The sequence below is a fragment of the Oryx dammah genome, unplaced genomic scaffold (genome assembly GCF_014754425.2).
Source record: "Oryx dammah isolate SB20612 unplaced genomic scaffold, SCBI_Odam_1.1 HiC_scaffold_12, whole genome shotgun sequence".
Classification (NCBI taxonomy): Eukaryota; Metazoa; Chordata; class Mammalia; order Artiodactyla; family Bovidae; genus Oryx; species Oryx dammah.
The window spans coordinates 8,787,555-8,806,155 of record NW_024070196.1 but is presented as its reverse complement, the minus strand read 5'-3'; positions in this window follow the sequence as shown (position 1 = coordinate 8,806,155).

The following is an 18,601-nucleotide window of genomic DNA, read 5'->3' as shown; positions in this document are numbered from 1 at the left end:
TGCAGCAAAAGCAGGCAACAGAGGAAAGACGCGAGCTCAATCTGAGACGTTTCAGAATCGGCAAGAGGTGTCTGAGGGGGTGTATAGAAGACTAGAACTAGACTTTGAGAAAGTGGCGCGGTGTGGCTGAGTCAGGGCCTATGGATTTTGCAGCCATCTGGACAGTCATTTCTGTGGGGCTGATTTTAAACAGAGATTTGAGTTTGCAGACTCAAGATGCAAATTCTGCTTATTTCTTTCTGCATGTTTTACTAAGCTTAGGTAAAGATAACCTATCAACTATATGATTATATTTCTAATAGAGAAAGATTGAAAGAAATAAAATCATCAAGTACTGCAGAGCTGTTTTATTAATCCTTAACTGTCATAACCTGTTATATATGTAACTTAAGCTTTTCCACATAAAATGTCTCAAATACAATCATTTTGGGGTGTCAAACCCCTCTCTGTGGGGCAGGGGTCGGGGGAAGGAATTTAGGGTTGAGGTTAGCCTCAGAGTCCAGAGTATCCTGGCTCTGGAAGAGTGAGTTTTAAAAGTTCTTCTTTTTTCTCATTAAGCCCTATCTACAAGGCTTCATCTGGTACGTCAGATGATAAAGAATCTGCCTGCCATGAAGGCGCCCGGGTTCGATCCCTGGGTCAGGAAGATTCCCTAGAGATGGGAATATGAGCCCACTCCAATATTCTTGCCTGGAAAATTCCATAGACAGAGGAGCCTGGCGGGCTACAGTTCATGGAGTCACAAAGAGTCAGACACAGCTGAGCCACTAACACCTTCACTTTCCTAAAAAACAAGGTCTAGACTGTGTGCCTGCTCAGCTGTACCCATGGGCTGTAGAGCCCACCAGGCTACTCTGTCCGTGGAATTTTCAAGGCAAGAATACTGGGTTGGGTTGGCATTTCCTCTTCCAGGGGATCATCCCTACCCAGGAATCCAACCCACATCCCTTGTATCTCCTGCATTTGCAGGCAGATTCCTTACCAACTGCACCACCTGGAAAGCCCTGAGGTTGTTTTAACTACCCATCTAAACCCATTTAAGGAGAAGCATTTTTTTTTTTTTTTTTTTTTAGTATTCTCTCTCTGCTCCAGGGGCTCTGTCTTGGGCTCACTTCCTAGAGCTTCTTATATTTTTTTAGACTTGGGGTAAAGAAGAAATACAAAAATGAAAAGTTAAAACTCAAAACATGAGCTACGTTTTTGTGACCGTAAGACCATAGAACTCTACCTAATTAGACAAAATCATTGTTTCTTTTAAACCTCTACTTTTTAACCTTTGCAGCCATATCTAGGTACCCTTGATGGTTCAGTGGTAAAGAATCTTCCTGCCTGCCGATGCAGGAGACCTGGGTTCATTTCTCTGGTCCAGAAGATCCCCTAGAGAAGCGAATAGCTACCTCCTCCAGTATTCTTGCTTGAGAATTCCCACAGACAGAGGAGCCTGGTGGGCTGCAGCCCATGGGGTCACAAACAGTCTGACACAACTTAGTGACTAAACACCGCACGGGTCATATCTGACTATTGCTCCTTTGCACTGGATAGTTCATCCTTAGCCAGCTATAACACATAATTGATTTCAGGTATAAAATAGCTTTCTGAATATTAATATTTATCAATTTCCCTAAAGTATTTTACATGTTTAAATTATATTTAAACAGAGCCTTACATTTTAAATATAAAACTCAAGAGAAAAAGAAGTTTAACACAGGTAATAAATAAGGTATGCTGAATGTCCGTTGGTAGCATATATATTTTTCTAAGTAAAATACTTAGAAATGAGAGTTTCAAAGTAAATAACTTGATGCTTTTCTGTTAGCAGACAAGTGAAAAAGTTTTCAACTTAATTTGTAGGGATGAACTCTAATGAGAAACGCCAGGCTTAGGTGAAAAATCTGAGAAAACAAAAGTAGTTACTGATATATTTGGGGCAGCCTGACAAATAAGAAATGAATAAATTCACAAAAAATTAAAAGATTACTTAAAATTAGATAAAATTGTATTTGAACATTAAAGAGATCCATAGAGGCTACATTCCAAGTCATAGTAAACAGCGAAATATACATGCATTTTTCACTATAAAATAACTAGTCTCTCTTTGAATGTATTTAGAAAGAAAGTTTATTGGCAGATTTACTAGCAGACTTGTGATATATTTGTCTCACCACGTGGAAGATGTTGCTTCCAACCTACGAAGTAATGTTTATTTTTCTAGGATGTGGGAAGTTTCAATATCTGTCTTATAGTTTGCATTTCTAGGTGTGTTCTGTGTTCCATATATGATCTGTGGAGTCAGGATGAAAAATGTAACACTTGGTGTGTGAGCAAGAACTTTTGTATTTCATGCAAGTTATTTATATAATTCACTGAGTCTAAAACAGATACGATACATTGCCAATTGAAATCTTTACATAAGAATGAAAATATGTGCAATGTGTAAGATAGTGCTTGAAAGCTGTTACATCTGACACATTTCCATGGCTTCATCAATCAATTGTGGATTCTTTGGTGCAAGAGCTGTTTTACACTTTCTCAGTGAGTACACAGCAATACATAAGGCTTAATATCTTTTTTCTTCTTATAGTTCTCTCATTAAACCAGTTTATTTGAAAACATTTTTTTCCACAGTGAATATGTGAGAGCAGCAACACAGTAATGTTTTCCTCTTTATCCCAAGAATCTACTTAATATCCCAAGCATTCATATGCAAACATTTGTGAGCCAAAGCAAGTGGCTGATTTAACAGCGGTCTTTACCAAAGGTTCTACTGAAGAACAAAAGACTGGAGGCTGAACCTAACAACCTCTGCCACCGAGCAGAAGTGTCCCCCGTGGATGGTGAAGGGCCCTCACCTGGGACAGTTCTCCAGTAAGCCATTTTCCCACTCCATCCAGCATTTAACCCAAATCATTAACTTCAGGGGAAATCCACCGGTGCTGGAGCAGGGTTGGGATGAACAGAAAGCCCTGAACAGAAAGGCACGTGGCGACTGTTTCATCAGTGGAAAGGCACCTCTAAATAGCCAGAAGTACCAAGGCTAACCATTTCATTTGGCCGTGTTTTCCTCGGCCACTACTATTAATTACAATCCTTTCCTCTGTTCTCTGCTGTTAGACTCCAGCGGGATGGGCTGGATGGAACACAGATAGGGTTGCCAGACTTAGTAAAAGCGCAGGGTACTCGGTTAAATTTGAATCTCAAATATATAATGTATGTATTTTTCCATGAATTTTAAGAAACAAAAATAGACTATGTATTATTTGTTGTGTATCTGAAATACAAATTTAATTGGCCATTCTGTACTTGATGAGGCAACCTTAGATCTGGGGAGAAATCATGGAAAGAAACAAACATGGAAAAGAAGGGAAGAGGGGATGCAGGAGAGCCCAGGTCATATTAGAAGAGCCTCTCATTAATCCTAATTGTCTGGGGTCCTCTCTCTGTCTCTTCTAGAGGCCCATGCTGAGTTTTCCTTCTGAGTTCTTTTCTAATGTCAGAAATTTGAAAGCCTGCTTTGAGATAAGAGCCACAAATGTATGTTACTACCTTTATTTTCCTGGTTACTTCTTTGTGAGCCTCTGCCTTGGTAAAACCTCCTCCTGAAGACCGCACATTTGAATTCTTCTTTTGACTCTTGGAAGCATACAGTTTGTCTCCTAAAAACCTAGAAATGGAGCCAATGAGAATGGAAGCCTCCAAAGCACCTTGGGATCCATGATTTCACATTTCCAAATGCTTTTATAAAAAATCTCAGGAAATTTTACCTCTCCTCCTGAACCAACACCTCAATTCAACTTCATACCTAAAGCTTGCTTGTCACTATCATGGGCAATAAACATGTTTGGGACAACTCACTCAAGGCAGATGCTATGTATGAGGCAGGACCTTGTGATTCTCTGACGTTCTAAAACTGGTGGAGGGCAGCCAAACTATAAAACTGGAAACCTTTAGTCATAGTGGCTGATAAGATGATGGTGCTAAAAAGAAGAAAATGTTGTCCGCCATTTCAGTTCTACAGGGAGCAAGCCATGAGCCATTGCAGTGCACCCTAAGAGGAATTTAGGATAGAGAAAATTATGAAACATTCCGTGTTTTGGATATTCTGGTCCCTAGATAGTTAAGTTGCACAGCTAAGGGAAATTTTCAATGACTCTGAGTTCTGACATCTTTCCCTACATAGAAAAGCACCCAAATCATTAACTTGAGATAGCTGTTCTTTGTGATTAGCTGTAATATTTGGATGTTCAACTACATGTTTTTTCCCTAGCAAAAAAAAAAAATTATTTATACATATATATCCTGGGTCTTCCTTCTTCAATGCGGTTCTCAGAGCTGTCTGAAGGCTGATCCCATCTACAGTCCTCAATAAGGTCCCTGGATAAAATTTCACTCACACCTTTTAAGTGTGCCTTTTCCTTTCAGCCAGCTAGGGCCCTCAGGAATTTTAGTCCAATCCCTAATCCGAGTTTGATTTGTACTGTATTCTCCACGTGTCTGTTTTACTATCATTACTATGTGATGCAGCGTGATACCCAGGGGTATCTGGGGTGGAATCCATGGTCATTTGGATCTGAACCTTCCAGAGAGTTGAACCTCTGGAAGCTAGAGGGTTAAGGAGAAGCACTTCACCATTCCTTCAATGAACTCATGCCTTGGCTCTCCCCCATGCATATAGAATGAAGCTCACACAGAGAATGAGCGCATGATGCTGTGATCTCATCCTGTAGAGGGACATTACTTTGCTGGCTCCCACACTTGAAGCAATTTGAATTTCTCAGCAGCCATACATCACCCATTTTGACAGAATTTGCAGGTTTATTCTTTATTCCAAGCCTAATGGATGAAATGAAACTTGGTGAGCTCCCAGAGTTGGACAACCTTCAGGCTGCTGAGACAGACCAAATGAAAGAAGAAAGTCCTTGTTTGTGTTCTCCAAAACACAGCACTCCCAGAACCTGCGGTGGGATCCTATTGTTTCAGTGAAAACCCAAGAAAGTTGTAAACCAGCAAGTGGTCTCTATAATGACAAAAGTTCTGAGTTTCCAGAAACTTTGGTTCAGCCTTCTTGTTCCTCTGGTCAAAGAAGATGGCATTTAAAGGACAAATAATACCTGACCCTCACCATCTAGCAAAATGATTTGCACATGCAGAGTAGATTCTCAGTACAATTGGCTCATCCCTGACCATCTCCAAGAGAAAAGATGCATTATAAAGTCAGTTCAAATTGTTAGAGTTAGGTTTCTTTGTTTTGGGATTTGTTTTCTACTTGTTTAATTTAAAAATCATCTCAGTTTTCTTTGATTAAGATTGTATTTAGGATTGACAGCCCTAAATCTAGTCCTGTTGTACTTGTTTCTTTAACATCGAATAAAGATTTTTAATGAATGGATCTTCAGATGCATCTATTAAGTGTACCATTTCAGGTTCATTTTTTTCTAAACCTGTCTGAAATATATGGATTTCTTATGTAAAGTTATAAGCATATTCTATTTCTTCGGAGAAGGTGATGGCAAGATTTCCTATGTAAAGTTGTAAGCATATTCTATTTCTTAGCAGGCCGTAAATAGGATGAAAACATCTCATGTATGTTTTATACATTATAATTCTGACATTGCTTCTGATAATGATTGATGTGTGAAAATAGATAAAAGTCTTTGACCTAGATAAAACAACTTTTTAAAGGCTGAGTTAGATTTTTAGATCAGAGTCTATCTTTTGCTTCCTCAAATAAAAATCATATTCAATGGGAAATCTCATAAACCTCTGAATGGGGTGAAGACATTGTTTCTCTTAACTGAACTTTGCTTTCTTTACTTATTAGTTAACCTCAGCAAGGATGGAGGGCAGGACCGGAGTGGAATTGATGTGTATTGATGTATTATGAAGCATTACAGCTGAGTTCTATGGCCCCTGGGTTGAGGTCAAGTGAAGGTGGAAGAGATGACTTCATTCAAGTTCCTGCCAGGAGCTTGATATCCGACTGCTGACAACAAGCCAAGCGAATTCACTAACATTTGGACACTGAACAATAAGTTTGGTGCCTCATGTGGCTGCCTAATTGCTCTATACACTCTAGATTAAACTACTTATGAAAGCTAAGGAGCTGTCAGGAGGATTCAAATTTTACTACAAAGGAAAAGAAGTGCTTAGTTTTATTCACAGACAACCTTGCTGGCCTGACTCAGGTGTATGTCTGAATACTAACAAATATAATGGACCCATGCATGCACTTTATGTGAAGATAAACTTTAGAGCTAAAGTTCCTTTAGATAGAATGATCAGTTCTGTCCACATAATTTGCTTATTTTCGTGTTGCCCACCCCCTCCCATATTTGAATAAAAGGTCCCTAAGCACACTCCAGTGTTCTTGCCTGGAGAATCCCAGGGACGGTGGAGCCTTGTGGGCTGCCGTCTGTAGGGTCGCACAGAATTGGACACGACTGAAGCGACTTGGCGGCAGCAGCAGCAGCAAGCACAGGAACGGCTGTTTTGTTTACAGCTGTGTGTATTCCACATATGTAGAAGAGTCCAAGGCTCATAAGGGGCACTTAATAAATATTTACTAAATGAATTATAAATGATGGAAATAAGAAACATTAAACTCAGGTTCCTGGGAACCACTAGGTAGAAAAAGGTTAAAAATAAACTGTGAAGGGTTACGCAATGGTATTATCAGTAAGTGGAATATCACCTTCAGAAACGATCTGATATAAATTTGCCAAAATGCTCCACTCTAAAAATAAACAACAATTTTTAAAAAACCAAAACAGAAAAAAGCCTTCAACCACAGTCAAACAGTTGTGGGATATGATATAAGTATTTTTTACAACTTGTTAGAGTACACACCATGCAGTTAAAAATTATAAATGACTGATTCACATAGAGAAAAATATAAAATTGTTTTCTTTCTTGTTTTGTCTTTTAGGTTAGTTCTTTTAAAGCTAACTCTTTGCTGTCTTACCAACCAGGTCTATGTCTCATTTTAATCAGAAATGGTCCTAAGAACCACTTTTTGTTACTGTTGCTTAATTCATATCACATTGAAAGCTATAAATGACAGTTTCAGATTATGCAATGCACATAGGCAAAGGTTTAATATATAATGATATATTTGACTAATTTATTCAAGCCCATCCTGATTTTAGAGAGAGTCCAAATCAAATGTCCAATCTAAATGTCCAACATTTAGACAAAAATGCTTTATTGATTAAAGTGACCAAACAATTCTAATTCTTTATTTTATTTAGCTTCTTTTTATAGACTACATCCTTTGCAGACTATAGAAAGTATCCTGACACATATTATATTCTAGATCTTATTCACTGACAAAAATATATTTTCTCTCTTGTACTATAAATTAAAAATTCAAAAGTTGAACTTCCATTGATTTTTCTGAATACATAAATGGCAATGCCAAGCAAATGATAAACAGACAAAATATCAACCCTTAATCTCACGTGTTGACCCTGACACCTTTAGAGCTAAATTATTTCATTGGCAACTATTTGGCAGGTGGAGATTTTTGTTGTTGTTCTCTATCCTAGACTCAACATGCTTCAAGCCACCACTGAATCCGTGGCCTCTACAGGAAGTAGTATAACAGAGCAATGAATACCCAAAAGCATTTTTTAGTTTTTAGTTTCTAATGGAGTATAGTTCAGATGGTAAAGAATCTGCCTTCAAGGCAGGAGACACGGGTTTGATCCCTGGGTCAGAAATATCCCCTGGAGAAGGGAATGGCAACCCGCTCCCATAGGAGACTTGCGGGCTGCAGTCCCTGGGGTCACAAAGAATTGGACATGACTGAGCACAAGCACACACAAGCAAAAATAGTTGATTTATAATTTTGTGTTAGTTGCAAAATTATACAAATTAATTAACTTTTGAATTCAGCAAAGTATTTAGTTATACATAAACATTCCTTTTCAGATTCTTTCCCCATAGAAGTTATTACAGAATACGGAAGAGTGTTCTTGAAGAGATTTCAGTGTAAGAATCTAGGACATTTTATAGCCCATTTCTAAAATCTTTTCCCTAAACTCCCCTTACACCATAAACAAGGGTCTGTTGGTCTCCTCTCCATTCACTTATTAATCCACTTATTACAGATAATTATGTGGACATTGTCCTTGGACAGAAACATTCTTCTCTCTACATAAAGTCATAAGGCAAGTCTAAATATAACTCTTTGGTGCGCTGAGGGTTCTGTTTTCCTCCAGTGGGATGATAAGTGAGGACAAAGAGGTGTCCCAAAAATCGTACAGAAAAAATAATATGAAGATTCTTAGAAGGCTGTCCAACTCAGATGTTATTTGAAATACCTAGGGAATTTATAAAAGAAAAAAAATCCTATCTAAGGCTTTTCTCTAATGTTTTTGGATAAAATTATTCTTCCCCAAACAGGCTTGGTGTACTTTCTCATTCCATGCCTTTGTCCTAAAGTGTCCTCTTTATAGGCCTTTGAATCCTCTGCCTGATGGAATGAGGTCCCTCATTGTCCAAGGCTCAGTGCAAAAGGGACCAAACTCTCTCTCCAAAGCTTTCTCTAATCCTTCTGATTCGAGTCATTTCTCGCTCCTCTGAGTTTCCTCGGCATCTTTATTTGGAGATCTATATGACCTTTAAACATTTCCAACATATTTAACAGCTTTCTATGTACTTTAGGCAATAAACATTTGGAACATTGTGGGTATTATCTACTTTGTATCCTCCGTCTTAGCCAGACGAATGTTTTGTATGCAATAGGCTGTCAATACATGCATGGTGAATACAAACTGAATAGTATCACTCTCTACTCTTCAAGGAAGGAAGAGCTAAAAAATTATAGTTTAACAGAGTATCTTTTTTCATATCTAGCCAGTCTGTCTCCTTTATAAAATGAAAGTCTGGAGATTCAGCCTATCTATAACTGAAAAAAAGAAATTGAGAAAAAAAAAAAAAACCTGATAATGGCAGCTATAAACCAGCTGTTATACCTTTTAAGCTCCAGGAATTCAACATAATCTGACTCCCCAGGAATCTCAGAGCTGTTGAATATGTGATTCCACAATATAATTCTGAACATCAGCATTGAGCCTGGTTAGTTAACTGATCATTCAGACTCTACTTCTCTTCATATTCTGTTTGGCTCTTAGCTAAGAAATAGCAACAAAAAAGCTGAAACTAAAGCTCTGGCCAAAGAAAATAAAGGAAAGGGGAGTTTAAAGATAAGATTATCACTTGAATGTATTTGTATCTTTCAGTTGTAAAGCCATATGACAAATATCCCAATCAGATCTTTCCCTTAAGTAGTCTGAATTTACCTAAAATTCTTATATTCTTGTTTCTCTGGTCATCTTTATCTGAACCTGGTATAATTTTGCTGTCTAATATACCTCACTAGCTATTACCTGGGCTTCCCCAGGTGAAGCGAGTGGTAAAAAACTCGTCTGCCAGTATAGGAGGCATAAGAGATGCTGGTTTGATCCCTAGATTGGGAAGATCGCCTGCAGGAGGGCATGGCAACCCACTCCAGTATTCTTGCCTGGAGAATCCCATGGACAGAGGAGCCTGGCACGCTATGGTCCACAGGGTCGCACAGAGTCCGACATGACTGAAGTGACTTAGCATACATTGCAGGTAGCCATTACATATTACGCTAGATAATATGTTTTAAGAGAAAGTTCCTTCTTTCTTATGGGTTAATAGTCATATTCAGGTCACAATGAGTTAATGTTAAAGCTCAGCTTTGGAATCCAGGTTTTCTGCTTCCTAATTTAGAGTGTTGTGTAAGTAAAAATGTTAGCCACTCGTCATGTCTGACTTTGTGACCCCATGAACTGTAGCCCACCAGACTCCTCTGTCCATGGAGTTTTCCAGGCAATGATACTGGAATGGGTTGCCATGCCATAAGTTTTAAAAATCCAGGTACCATTAAATATCAAGCTTCCTTTGTAAAACCTGATTCCATTAACAAATAATTCAACCCAAATGGAATTTTTCCAGGAAACATCTATCAGCTAAAGCAAGAGATGGAATAATAAGACAAATGTAATAAAATTTAAAATAAAGCTAAGGAAAACAGTGTGGCAATTCATCAAAAGGATAAAAATAGAATTACCGTATGACAATTCTTTTTTTTTTTACAGTTCATATTTTATTTTATTTTATTTTTGCTCTTTATTTTATTTTACTTTACTTTACAATACTGTATTGGTTTTGCCATACATTGACATGAATCCACCATGAGTGTACATGAGTTCCCAATCCTGAACCCCCCTCCCACCACCCTCCCCATATCATCTCTCTGGGTCATCCCAGTACACCAGCCCCAAGCATCCTGTATCCTGTATCGAACCTAGACTGGCGATTCATTTCTTACATGATAGAATACATGTTTCCATGCCATTCTCCCAAATCATCCCACCCTCTCCCTCTCCCACAGAATCCAAAAGTCTGCTCTATACGTGTGTGTCTCTTTTGCTGTCTCCCATAGAGGGTTATCATTACCATCTTTCTAAATTCCCTATATATGTGTTATTATAAGTTAAGTGTTGCTCAGTCTTGTCTGACCCTTTGCTACCCCATGAACTGTAGCCTGTCAGGCCCCTCTTTCCATGGAATTCTCCAGGCAAGAATGCTGGAGTGGGTAGCCATTCCCTTCTCCAGGGGATCTTCCCGACCCAGCAATTGAACCCTTGGCTCCTGCATTGCAGGTAGATTCTTTGCCATCTAAACCACCAGGGATACTCCCAATATATTTAAAAGAGCAGAAAACATATTTTCACACAAAAATTTGCCCACAAATGTTCATTGCAGCAATATTTAAATAGCAAAAACAGTGGGAATAACTCAATGTTTATCAACTGATAGACACATAAAGTACAGTATATGCATATAACTGGATACTATTCAGCTATAAAAAGGAATGAAGTAATGATACCTGTCCCAGCATGGATAAATCTTGGAAACTCTATCAAGAAAGAAGTCACTCACTGAAGATCAATGTTGTATGGTTACAATTACATGATGTATCCAGAATTCTACAAATTTAGAAAGCAGTTAGTGCCTGCATGTGGCTGGTGGGGGTGGCATAAACAAGTTCCAAGGAAATGTGGAATGACTGCTAATAGGGATGCATTTCTTTTGGAAGTGTCAAAATGTTCAAAAATTGATTGCAGTGAAGGTTGTCCAACTCCATGAATACATTAAAACCCCTTACATCACACCCTTTAAATAGGTGAATTGTATGGTATATAAATTCTTTATCAATAAAGCTATTATATATGTACATAACTATATATTATATACCTATAAAAGATAAGCCTTAGGCGCTTAAAACCTAACTGATTCATTTATCATTACTATTCTTTCATTCATGTCTATTATATTCACTTCCCTAGACTAGCCTTTCCTGACATTGCTACCACTCTACTTTTCTGTCAGCGTCTATGCTGACAATATCTTCATAGCACTCCTTAATTTTCCTTTAGGGCACAATTCACGTTTGTAATCATCCTGCAGTCTTTGTTTTCGAGTTTATTTATATTTAATTGGAGGATAATTGCTTTACAGTATTGCAGTAGTTTCCGCCATAAATGAACTGGAATCAGACATAGGTGTACATACGTCCCCGCCCTCTGGAACCTCCCTCCCGCCTCCCACCTCATCCCACTCTAGTTGGTCACAGAGCACCGAGGCTGAGCTCCCTGATTCATACAGCACATTCCCACTGCCTGTCTATTCTGCACATGGTAACGTATATGTTTCCATGCTACCCTTTCCTCCCCTCCCACCCTCTCCTTTTCCCACTGTGTCCACAAGTCTCTTCTTTATGTCTGTGTCTCCTTTGCTGCCTGGCAAATAGCTTTATCAGTAACATCTTTCTAGATTCCATAAATATGTGTTCATATACAGTATTTATTTTTCTCTTTCTGACTTACTTCACTTTGTATAATAGACTCTAGGTTCATCCACCTCATTAGAACAGACTCAAATGTGTTCTTTTTATGGCTGAGTAATATTCCATTGTATATGCGTACCACAACTTCTTGATCCATGCATCTATCAATGGCCAGCTAGGTTACTTCCATGTCCTAGCTATTGTAAATAGTGTTGTAATGAACATTGGGGTACATGAGCATTTTCAATTATGGTTTATTCAAGTTATATGCCCAGTATGCTCAACATTGCTCATTATTAGAGAAATGCAAATCAAAACTCCAATGAAGTATTACCTCACACCAGTTAGAATGGCCACTGTCAAAAATCCTACAAATAAATGCTGGAGAGAGTGTGTAGAAAAGGGAATTCTCTTGTACTGTTGGTATGTACATACCAACAGGAATGTAAATTGATATAGCTACTATGGAGAATAGTATGGAGATTCCTTGAAAAACTAGGAATAAAACTACCATGTGTGTGTCTAGTCGTTCAGTCATGTCTGACTCCTTGTGACCCCATGGACTGTAGCCTGCCAGGCTCCTCTGTCCATGGAATTCTCCAGGCAAGAATACTGGAGTGGATAGCCATTCCTTTTTCCAGGGAGTCTTCCCAACCCAGGGATCGGACCTGGGTATCCTACACTGCAGGCAGATTCTCTACCATCTGAGACATCAGGGAAGCTAAAAACTACATTGTGACCCATCAATCATACAGTCTTTATGACTAAGGCATGACGCCTGTTTGGGTTATAGATGGTTTTCAGGAGGACCATGGTGTTCCTGATGTTACACGCAAAGTTTCTTTGTGTCCGTATGCATTTTCTGGGAGACCATCTATAGCTGTTATCATAATATTTTAATGCAGTCCATGAGCCTCCGAATGACCATTATTAGCCTTTGATCATAAAGCCCCCAAATGCTAGTGAAATTTAAAACAGGGAATGTTTACTTTCTCACTGTCCCCATCTAACCCAACACCAACTCCTATTGACAATAATCCTTAAATGTTAACTGAATGTGCCCTCATGTCTCTAATTCCATTTCTATTGCTTTGGATATTGCATTTGTCATATACTACCTGTACCAATATAATAGCAGACAAACTACTCTTTCCACCACCAGCAGAGAGGTGCTTACAGTCTTACTCAGGAAATTAGTCATTTGTAGATGTTATGCAAATAACCATGGGTTGACTATCATATGCATATCTGCAATTATTAGTTTTATTTTCTTCCTTTTCAGTTAGTACAGGCAAAAGAAGCAATCAGATTCCTATGAACAAAGACCATGGTTAATCATCTCTATATCCATGTCTGGAATATTGTAGATGTTAAATAGTTTTTGTTTAATTGAATAAAACTAACTCTAAAATATCAAATATGTGCTTTGCATAAGGGAGAGATTTAATAATGTAGAACAAATACATAGTATATTTCTGTATGCTATGTATTTATGTGTATTCTATATGTTCATTATTTAGGCTTTCTTCAAAACTCTCCTGGTGGGGGTGGGTGGGCTGGAAAGGCAAAAGCCTTGAAAACAGCAGAGGTTTACTTCTACATATGTTGCTTTAAGAAATTGATGTGTCTTAAAACCAAAGCCAATTCTCTTAGCACAGAACAACCCCAACATACACACAGTGGAGAGTGGATGAAATTTAATGTAGTGCTAAGAAGCTACCCTGAAATTGCCATCTTGTTCCATGGAGATTTCTAAATTATTTTAATAATTTGTGTAAATATATATATCTTGAATGTTAAAAGTAGTTTTAATAAGAATTTTCCCACTATGTAGAATTACCCCATTGAGTTTATTCCATTTCGCTTTTTCTTTAAAATCTTTAATATATTTTTACTTATGACCTAATAAAGACCTTGTACAACAGAACCATGGACGCTCAGTAGCTGCTCTACCATGATGCCATAAGCAGCATGAAGGGCTTATTTTGTCTTTGCTTCAGGTTTCGTATTGACTAATTTCCAGAGGTGTTTAGTTCCGATAGTTAGATTTACTGTGTATACTTTGGTACACAATACATTTTCAAACCAAGAGGTAAATGCTTAGATTTGAAAAAGTCCAACATATTATTTTAACTGAATATGGGAATAAAAAGACATTTTATATTTTTAAAGAGCAAATCAGTGTTAGATGGTCAGTGTCTAGTCACTTTGCGTTATATACATATTACAGACAATAATCCATGGTGCAGCTCCAACTTCCCAAACCACGTTTTACAAAATAAATCCCAAGCCATCCATCATCCCTGGAAGTGTGTTCAGCGTATTTTCCAGATGGAACTTTCCTTCCTGTTCCTGACACCTGGTACTTTCCATTCAACCTTTCACTCAGTTCAGTTCAGTTCAGTCGCTCAGTCATGTCCGACTCTTTGCCACCCCATGAATCGCAGCACGCCAGGCCTCCCTGTCCATCACCAACTCCCGGAGTTCACTCAGACTCACATCCATCGAGTCACTGATGCCATCCAGCCATCTCATCCTCTGTCATCCCCTTCTCCTCCTGCCCCCAATCTCTCCCAGCATCAGAGTCTTTTCCAATGAGTCAACTCTTCGCATGAGGTGGCCACAGTACTGGAGTTTCAGCTTTAGCATCATTCCTTCCAAAGAAATCCCAGGGCTGATCTCCTTCAGAATGGACTGGTTGGATCTCCTTGCAGTCCAAAGGATTCACAAGAGTCTTCTCCAACACCACAGTTCAAAAGTATCAATTCTTCGGCACTCAGCCTTCTTCACAGTCCAACTCTCACATTCATACATGACTACTGGAAAAACCATAGCCTTGACTAGACTGACCTTAGTCGGCAAAGTAATGTCTCTGCTTTTGAATATACTATCTAGGTTGGTCATAACTTTTCTTCCTAGGAGTAAGCGTCTTTTAATTTCATGGCTGTAATCACCATCTGCAGTGATTTTGGAGCCCCCCCAAATAAAGTCTGACACTGTTTCCACTGTTTCCCCATCTATTTCCCGTGAAGTGATGGGATCGGATGCCATGATCTTCGTTTTCTGAATGTTGAGCTTTAAGCCAGCTTTTTCACTCTCCTTTTTCACTTTCATCAAGAGGCTTTTTAGCTCCTCTTCACTTTCTGCCATAAGGGTGGTGTCATTTGCATATCTGAGGTTATTGATATTTCTCCCAGCAATCTTAATTCCAGCTTGTGTTTCTTCCAGCCCAGCGTTTCTCATGATGTACTCTGCATAGAAGTTAAATAAGCAGGGTGACAATATACAGCCTTGACGTACTCCTTTTCCTATTTGGAACCAGTCTGTTGTTCCATGTCCAGTTCTAACTGTTGCTTCCTGACCTGCATACAGATTTCTCAAGAGGCAGGTCAGGTGGTCTGGTATTCCCATCTCTTTCAGAATTTTCCACAGTTTATTGTGATCCACACAGGCTTTGGCATAGTCAATAAAGCAGCAATAGATGTTTTTCTGGAACTCTCTTGCTTTTTCCATGATCCGGCGGATATTGGCAATTTGATCTCTGGTTCCTCTGCCTTTTCTAAAACCAGCTTGAACATCTGGAAGTTCACAGTTTACATATTGCTGAAGCGTGGCTTGGAGAATTTTGAGCATTACTTTACTAGCGTGTGAGATGAGTGCAATTGTGTGGTAGTTTGAGCATTCTTTGGCATTGCCTTTCTTTGGAACTGGAATGAAAACTGACCTTTTCCAGTCCTGTGGCCACTGCTGAGTTTTCCAAATTTGCTGGCATATTGAGTGCAGCACTTTCACAGCATCATCTTTCAGGATTTGAAAGAGCTCAGCTGGAATTCCATCACCTCCACTAGCTTTGTTTGTAGTGATGCTTCCTAAGGCCCACTTGACTTCACATTCCAGGATGTCTGGCTCTAGGTGAGTGATCACATCATCATGATTATCTGGGTCGTGAAGATCTTTTTTGTACAGTTCTTCTGTGTATTCTTGCCACCTCTTCTTAATATCTTCTACTTCTGTTAGGTCCATACCATTTCTGTCCTTTACCGAACCCATCTTTGCATGAAATGTTCCCTTGGTATCTGTAATTTTCTTGAAGAGATCTCTAGTCTTTCCCATTCTGTTGTTTTGCTCTAGTTCTTTGCATTGATCACTGAAGAAGGCTTTCTTATCTCTTCTTGCTATTCTTTGGAACTCTGCATTCAGATGCTTATATCTTTCCTTTTCTCTTTTGCTTTTCACCTCTCTTCTTTTTGCAGCTATTTGTATGGGCTCCCCAGACAGCCATTTTGCTTTTTTGCATTTCTTTTCCACAGGGATGGTCTTGATCCCTGTCTCCTGTACAATGTCATGAACCTCATTCCATAGTTCATCAGGCACTCTATCTATCAGATCTAGGCCCTTAAATCTATTTCTCACTTCTGCTGTATAATCATAAGGGATTTGATTTAGGTAATACCTGAATGGTCTAGTGGTTTTCCCTACTTTCTTCAATTTAAGTCTGAATTTGGCAATAAGGAGTTCAGGATCTGAGCCCCAGTCAGCTCCTGGTCTTGTTTTTGTTGACTGTATAGAGCTTCTCCATCTTTGGCTGCATAGAATATAATCAGTCTGATTTTGGTGTTGACCATCTGATGATGTCCATGTGTAGAGTCTTCTCTTGTGTTGTTGGAAGAGGGTGTTTGCTATGACCAGTGCATTTTCTTGGCAAAACTCTATTAGTCTTTGCCCTGCTTCATTCCGCATTCCAAGGCCAAATTTGCCTGTTCCTCCAGGTGTTTCTTGACTTCCTACTTTTGCATTCCAGTCCCCTATAATGAAAAGGACATCTTTTTTGGGTGTTAGTTCTAAAAGGTCTTGTAGGTCTTCATAAATTGTTCAACTTCAGCTTCTTCAGCATTACTGGTTGGGGCATAGACTTGGATAACTGTGATATTGAATGGTTTGCCTTGGAGACAAACAGAGATCATTCTGTCGTTTTTGAGACTGCATCCAAGTACTGCATTTCAGACTCTTTTGTTGACCGTGATGGCTACTCCATTTCTTCTGAGGGATTCCTGGCCACAGTAGTAGATATAATGGTCATCTGAGTTAAATCACCCATTCCAGTCCATTTTAGTTCACTTATTCCTAGAATGTCGACATTTACCCTTGCCATCTCTTGTTTGACCACTTCCAATTTGCCTTGATTCATGGACCTGACATTCCAGGTTCCTATGCAATATTGCTCTTTATAGCATCGGATCTTGCTTCTATCACCAGTCACATCCACAACTGGGTATTGTTTTTGCTTTGGCTCCATCCTTTCATTCTTTCTGGTGATCTCCAGTAGCACATTGGGCACCTACTGACCTGGGGAGTTCCTCTTTCGGTATCCTATCATTTTGCCTTTTCATACTGTTCATGGGGTTCTCAAGGCAAGAATACTGAAGTGGTTTGCCATTCCCTTCTCCAGTGGACCATGCTCTGTCAGACCTCTCCACCATGACCCTCCAGTCTTGGGTTGCCCCGCAGGCATGGCTTTGTTTCATTGAGTTAGACAAGGCTGTGGTCCTAGTGTGATTAGATTGACTAGTTTTCTGTGAGTATGGTTTCAGTGTGTCTGCCCTCTGATGCCCTCTTGCAACACCTACCATCTTACTTGGGTTTCTCTTACCTTGGGCGTGGGGTATTTCTTCACATTGGTTTTGGGCAAATCTTTGAGGCCTGATTACATTATCTGTGAAGAGCTTAATGTCTTAACTTGTATCAAATCGTGGAGGCTGAAGTAGATCAAGAATTGAGGCTCTTTGAGGTTTCAGGGTTTAGAAATCCAGAATATATTCAACATTCTCAGGTTTAGTACAATAAAGCAGGTTTCACTAAAATAAAAAATAAAATGGGAAAATTAGTGGAAGGAGCTGGTGACCACTGGGAACTGAACATCTTCAAAACAAAATCTAAAGTCTATTCCTTTCCCACCAATCCAACTGCCATTGATTTAGTTGTCCTAAAGTTGCTGGGGGAAAATATCACTAAACTCTGGTTGACATCCCCCCAAAAGATTACCTGGCTTCTCAGCTTGTTCCTGGTAATCTCTTAGATGTATTCCACTCTTCTGCCATTTTTGACCCTCGATACTTACACAGATCTCTAAATAACTCCTAAGTTTCTCAAAGATAATATTCTCTCTTAGAGACCATCCCAGGGGAACTCCCACTACTCTCCACCTGCTATCATCATCAACACATACTTTGTGAAAATTCAACCACTTTCACTGTCTTTTCTCAAGGCTTGGAGGAGGAAGAAGACAACTTCTTTTCTCATTTCAAAGTTTGTAACCCCTGCTTAGTTATGAACCTATTTTGGTCTGCCTCGTTTAAATATACACCTTTCTATGGATAAAGATGATGTTGTATATATGTATATACACATACACAATGGAATACTACTCAACCATGAAAAAGAATGAAATAATGCAATATGTAACAGCATGGATGGACTTAGAGATTATAATACTAAATAAAGTAAGTCAGACAGAGAAAGACAAATACCATATAATATCACTAATATGTGGAATCTAAAGTAGAACACAAATGACTTATTTATAAAACAGAAACAGTATTGTGTGTGCTAAGTCACTTCAGCTGTGTCCAACTCTTTGTGACCCTATGGACTGTAGCCCACTAGGCTCCTCTGTCCATGGATTCTTCAGGCAAGAATACTGGAATGGGTTGCCATTTCCTTCTC